A 7,609-nucleotide genomic window follows, 5' to 3' on the forward strand; every position below is an offset into this window, starting at 1 on the left:
ACACACACACACACACACACACACACACACACACACACACATGTATATACGCAGTAGAGATGTGCGAATTAGTTCGAATTAGAATCGAGTCGAATCGAATCACAGTGGATTCGTTTTCGGATTTGGAAGATTCGAAATCGATAAATTCGAAATTTCGAATAATCAGTCGTTCGATTTTGAATCACTCGTCTCTTGCTCTCTCTCTCTCTCTCTCTCTCTCTTGTATCTCTAGAAATCAATCTTGTATCAGCGAATATCAATCTTCGTGCATGCGCGTATGCTTATTCATCGTGTCAGTTATCATTGGACTCTATTAGATATTTTCATCTTTTTGATATGACTGTGCAGTCTATGGCAGTGTTTTGATATACACCAAAGACTTAGAGAATGGACTGCGCGATCCGTGTGTCAAAATGGTCGATAAAAGTAAGAGAGAGGGACCGTGGAAGATGCTATTTCTATTTCTTTCCATTCAATGGTGTAATGGGATAGAGAATAAGAGAGAGCTTGATTAAAAACACTAATTTAAAAAATAATGAACTATGAAGTAGTTTCAATGACGATCTAGATCTTTTTAGATAAACGTAAAAATGAGTCATTTTCAATATACAGATATTACCAAAAAATATTGTTTTTAATACATTTATAACATATTAATTTTTTAATTTTTTACACTTATACATTTAAAATAAATTTTTTTAGGTTTTAATAAATTTTTTTAGCTGATGTCAGTATGTAAAATTTGATTTGATTTGATTCGATTCGACTTTGCAAATGCTTGATTCGTACACGTCTAATACGCAGGATAAGTTAAAAATAGAAAAAATTATTTATTTTTAATTATTTTATTATTTTAATTTTTTATACTGTACGGATAGCGGCTTTTTCTAATGTACAAAAAATTCGAGTTTATAACAATATTTATATGTACAACTATATATGTATATATTTAAAAAATATAAATATTACGCCATGTGCAATCGCGAACATGTGCATCATAATGTTCAGAAAATTAGTTTTTATCATTGTGTAGAGTTATAATAGATCAAGTGATCTCGACAATTTTTTTTTCTTATTCATTTGATCGAAGAATAATATTCGCAAATACGTTGGCGTACTTCTTCGCAGATATAGATTATAAGGCTCAAAAAAAGTTTTTAGATACGTTTGTACATATCGCGACACGTTGCTACGTCCTTCCTCTAGTAGTTAACTTTATAAAAACAATCTTGGCTATTTTGCCAGATATATGCGATTACTCTTAGAGTCATGTATAGAGTCCTTGAATTTACTCGCTACGGATTATATCAATGTTATTTATTGTCGACATATATTTTAGTCTGCGGCGAATGATATTCGCATCGTACGTTCCCATTGAGCGCATATTTATCGAGCTTTCTGAAATTAAATAATATTAAACATCTCTACTTTTTTTTATTATTCATATGACCATTCTTTTTTATATGCATATTTGAAGTAATCTAAAATTATTTTAAATATTTATATCGATAGATAATATTATTTAATATCTAATATCTAATCACATATACTTTTAGCGTTATTTTCATTTCACGAATGTAAATAATACACATGTCATAAATCTAATTTTCATATATTGCATGCATATACTTTTCAAATTCTTTGCGTAATAATTGTTGTATCGCAATCGTTTATCATTAGTTATTGGAACCTTTTATGATTTTAATTTCAGTTTTATAAGTATAAAGAAAAAATATGAAAATTAAAATAATGTTCTACTTAACAATAAATATATTTTATAAGCAATCCATTTTTTGCTCCTTTTATATAGCAACACGTTCATCTTCTATAATATGTGGGATAGTTTCATTCAGGCTAAATGCTTCAGATTTAAGGTATAATATATCAATAGCAAGAGAGATTTAGAGTTATAATAGATATAATATAGCGTAAAAGCGAAATTATTTTTCGATAAATTATACAATTATTAAATTATGTACGAAAAAAATTCAAAGCAATAATGCATCAATTCATTATATCTACTGAAATAATATTTGAAGTATCATCAGTAGCTACACACACTGATTTCAACAGTCAGTTTAGAACCAGGTTTTGTTTCTTCCGATAGCTTGCGCCACCATGAACTATTCTTGCATTGAATTCATAATGCACATCATACGTTTTAAGTAATATACTATATCATATAAAAGAGTTATAAAATACAAAATTGTTTCTTATAACAATTAATGCTGCTTAATAATTAAATAACTTTAATTGCAAAGATATTTAAAATAAATTTACGACTCGATTTTTAAATAATACTACAAGTACCGAGCCGTCATTGATAAATACGTTTCTATTTTTTAAGATTAATATTACATTTTGTGTAAAACAATAGGTTGTCTAAAAATTTTTTATTTTTCAATAATTATGTCTTTTATATAAAATATATAGTTTTTTCTTGCCTTTTTATTTTTATAGTAATTTATTCGTTTGATCCCTTCTTTTTTCAGTGAGTAATAAACGTTGGTATTCTTCTACTGTTAAATATACATCGCAATATCGTTTCAACAAATATGTTCAACAATTTCATATAATAATAATTAACACTAAATTGTAACAATTAATAATAATACTATATTGTCGCGGATATTTTTGCATGTCAGAAACTTTGATTCGCGAGATATGTACATGCACATGCCAGGCATTTCAGAACTGCGCTCCATAATATCTCCATTGTCGGCTGTTTATTTAGCGGCAGCCTAAAAGAAAGAAGACTGATACTCGAGAAAGCTCTCCCCGACGGTGTACGTTGTAAGTCTTCCCGGGCGACGTTTCCGACGCGTATATGCGGGTATTCGCAACTGAATACCGTAGATATTCGTGATAATAACGGAGCAACTCAGTATCTTTATCGCGCACAGCTACTCGTGCGTACTTTTCACGACACACTACGTGTATATATACATACGTGCAGTCCGTTGAAATGATCAAAAGTCGCTCGACCGGCCCATTGTTTACGCGGGCGTACATCGCGAGTTGGCTTCTCTAGCTTCTCTAGAGATGAAGATAACATCGTATACTCCGGCGAACGGAGGCCACGGGGGGTCTGCTCTCTCTCTCTCTCTCTTTCTCTCGCAACAGGTCGCGTGTTCCTACCTGTTACGACTGTTCTCAGGAGCCCGGTCATTATAATGTTAAACGATTCGGCAGAGGTCCGTGTTAACGCGCCGACGCTTACATCAACGGGCTCCTGCTCTCTCGATATGGAACGCGGTTATTATTACATGATTCTGAAACAGTGAGTTGCTACAACGCGCTACGATATTACTATGGTAATCATATTTTTTAGGTATGGAAGATAATAACACACTGATGATCGTGTTAAATTATGGGAAAAAGATACTACATATTTCAACAAGTCCTTTACAGCATTCTTTAAGATTTTAGATTTTTCATAATTGTTGTATTGCAAATACGTATAAATCTAATTGTATTGAGCTATCGAATCGCTTTAGTTTTTAGAAAACGATATACTCGTATGTATGTATGTAACGAAAGATATATAATCTCTTCCTCATCGTGAGGATATTTTCGACGTCCTTGGCGATCGTAAAATAATAATAATCTGTCCCATAAACTGATTTCTACAGTCACGCAACGTACTGCTTATAAAATTATATTTGGTAGAAGATATCTGATAAAGCTTAAATAATGGTCAGCGGAGAGTGCCAGAGCGAAAGTTCATAACGAAGCAAGAAATTCCAGAGCATTTCCATATTTGTTCTCATTTAGCATCTGCATATACATATATATAAGTTTTATCGCCAATAACATGATCTAATTAAATAAACAATTTTATATTGCTTCATTTAATTAATTAGAAAAGCTATACTTTTAAGTACTAATATCCGCAATAATATATAATAATAATTCATTACGTTATTCTACCATTTATTATTTATTATGATAGATTAATTGTATAATAATAATTAATCAAAAATATTTTCAACTTTTGTACGTCATAATATACAAATTAGTACTAATGTAGAAATTAGCAGAATTATTATACTTTTTAATGAAACATGAGGTGGTAACTTCACAGAGGTCTTTTAGAAATTAGTATTAAATCGAGAAAGTATAAAAAGATGTGCTGAATTGCTTTACTATGTGTTAGTTGCCACAACAACGGAAGTTATTTTAATTCTTCACGACGTGCGCGTGACGTAACTCAATCGCAACGTATGTGTCGCCTAAGTGTCTAATAGGTATTAGCACGGCATTATAGAGCGTGATTATTGTGCCACATTTCAACCATTCAATCGTTCCTAAGTGGACTGATGGTAATCTCTTCATTTGATAACATTTCCTTGTCAGTAGATCTTTCGGACTTTCCGATTGATTAATTAACTGATTGAATTTATTGATTTAATCTAATCTGTCTAATCTATAATAATCCAATTTGAACTAAAAATGATGAAGCTATTTTTCGGTAATCTAGATCCCAATATGTTTCGCAAAGTACGACATTGAGGCAAAATATCATTTATAAAAAATACTTTGTAACAAATAAAAGCGTTTGAACAAAAGTTTAAAAATCTCATATCTTTTTGATTTTCATGCAAAAATTGTCTTTGTTGTTTTTTTCTTAAGAGAAATGAACTTTTAATAATGATATGTATATATTAATTTTTTCTTCAGCTAAATATCTTTTTACGTAATTACCATATGTGAGAGCATACAAATACACAAGCGATAATGGGAAGCTAGCTGAGAGGTATCAACGTATATTATAATTCAATGTGTCCCGATGATCGAGCGTTTTATCTCCCGCTTCTCTTTTTCCTGCCGAAAGAGAGAATCGAACGTGCACGTTACGTTAACGCGGTTCGTTCTCTTACGTAAGAGCGTGCGGGCGTTAGTAGTTATCTGATTGTTCTCTGTAGAGCTGACCAGAAGTCGTTCCTTAAGAGTTATGCGACTGTCATTACGATGAAATTTTAGTGGGGAAGAAGATATAACAAAAGAAGAAAGATTGTGCGTAGGATACATCCGCTACTAGTCTTCACACTTTATCTTCCACCCCTAATCCAGAAGAGAATAAATCTTTCTCTTTCTATGCCCTATTCTACTTCTTGTGTTTAATAAATTAGAAACGAATCGCCAATTAATCTAACACAGCGGCTATACCGACCACTCCCTGTATCGGAGCCGATTTTCACTGGTGTCGGAGCGCTCTTTAGCCGACCGTAAATCAAATCGAACGCCACCGAAGTCTGCTTTCTTCTTAGAGCACTCGCTCGCTCGCTCGCGGGCAATGCGCTTGATCGAAGCCAACGAGGAGATCAGTAACATCATTATTATCGGCGCCAATATCGCGATCGAGCGCGATTTCCTAGTTTAATTGACACCACGCGAACCCTAACGGGGCTACTCGGAGAACTCGTGCGAAACGTACGAGAAACGAAAGTGCACGCGTTACGTAAGATACGAAATTAATAAATGAACATTTACAGTGAATTTCCTGAAGGTATCTGAATAACTGAAAGTAAGGAAAGCGGAGGGAAAAAAATCTTTTCACAGCCGCGTGATCGCTGAACCATAACGCGATGCAGTTATAGGATGCTCGATGCATTTACGATGCACCACGCGATCCTATCGATCCAGATTGGATTCAGATCAGCTCCAGTATCATTCGAACAACGCGTCCCAAGTGCAGATTCACGATAGAGAACCAGTTTGCCGAATGTTCCCCTCGCCGATGCGCATTAATGTTATTATCGTGATCGTTGGGACGAGAGCAATCGCGAATTTCACACCTTTCCAGATTTTTTATGCGATTCTTATGGCGCTTCACGGTTCAGCGACGCGTAAAGTCGCGAAGGAATCGTTGGATGTACAAGTGGGAGTGTACGATGTTTGCATAGCAGGTTGGATGTTGGAATGGCCGGAGGTAAGTTTTTTTTTATGACATTTAAATAGGTGGGTATTCTACCGTGATTCAGAAGAATTTTATACAGGTGTAAATACTGATTGACGAGTGCAGCGGAAAGTATCTCGAAAGCTAACGAAATCCCGAATTGGCAATGCAAAGTGCACGTAGTAACAGCTGGTGAATGGAATCGAAAAAAGTAAATCGGACTGTCGGAAAATTATTTCAGAAACATATTTCTGTATAGGGTTGAATCTTGTCAAGGATGAAAGAGGGCTTTTTCTTCAGGATTTCTTCTATAATTTTTTTTTTCCATTACGCTTTTGTCATTCATGGAGCGGCATGCATGATCATTTGCTTAACTGGAGGACACGCTCACACGTGAATACAATGCATCGTTTTGTCACCGAGATACACCGTATCTAATGCGAGAAACGCCTAAAAGTCTTCGGCGTTTCCACGAAGGAGCGCACCGCGCTGCGCGTTTCTTATATCATCTCGGACACTAACGAAGATATAGAGTGTCGCCTGGCAGACAGATAATCGCACTGCGCCGGGTCTAAAGTGTCGCTTGTCCGGAGGCTGGTCGAGATATTACGTTACGTTAATTAATGCGCGATATCGTGATCGCTGTTAAACGGATTAAACAGCATAATTACGACGATATCCACACATAACAATAAACAATAAAATATATATTATTTTATTACTCTCGAAATTATTTTTCACTCTGAAAAATGAAAATTGAACCAATCTTGACAAGAAATGACTCAATTTCCAATCTTTAAAAGCGAGGTTTCATTCTTCAGCGTGAGATTTATTTTAAAAGTTTTAAAGAATACATTAATTATATGTATATATAAAACTTGCGTAGTTGTCAGGTTTTTATTTCCGAGTACGTGGAAATTGAAATTAATAGAGAAATTCTAATTAAATCTTTGGATCTATAGCGCGTAGAAAAATATGCTGGATTATTGCGAATGATACAATGTGGCAATGATCATGTTCACTAGTGTAATGAGAACAGCGATTGGAAATCGGCGGGTTGAGGGATCGCCGGTAGAACCGGATAAATCTCAATACAAAGTCAATTACGGCTGGCAGCTACGATCGTGTCGGTGGGCGTGAATGGCTCGCGCGAGTCATTTGCATCGTGCGCGCCGATATCGAGTTGATTTACAAATTCCAGCTAGCTCGGTGTAGCTCCGATGATTGACAGTTCGCGCCGTGTATTGTTTATTTACGCTGCACGGATGCGAATAAGAGAGTTCGCCGACACGATTGTTGTGATAGATCGACTAAATAACCTCGGATAAGCAAAAGTGAGAAGCCTGCTGCATTAAAAACTTTATAAATATCTTCTACATAATCATAATTTATAAATATCTTCTACAATCAATTGTTATTTTGAATCGTACAGCTACGAATTTCAAATAAAATACTGATTTAATAAAATATTAGAAATTCTGGAGTCTCACGTCGGAGAAAAAGACATAGTACCAATTGTAAAGTAACAAATTTTATAAATAAAATTATAATATATATAATTGATTAAATTACTTAATAATTATTACAACTATAAAAGTGTCCAACTATGTACATTAATTTATTCACTTATTCATTCTAAAACTTGTACAATTTTTACAATTGCTACCACTACTTTTTTCTCCGAATGCAAAGATATAATTAACTTTAACT

Source organism: Trachymyrmex septentrionalis, unplaced genomic scaffold, assembly GCF_001594115.1.
Source record: "Trachymyrmex septentrionalis isolate Tsep2-gDNA-1 unplaced genomic scaffold, Tsep1.0 scaffold40, whole genome shotgun sequence".
Classification (NCBI taxonomy): domain Eukaryota; kingdom Metazoa; phylum Arthropoda; class Insecta; order Hymenoptera; family Formicidae; genus Trachymyrmex; species Trachymyrmex septentrionalis.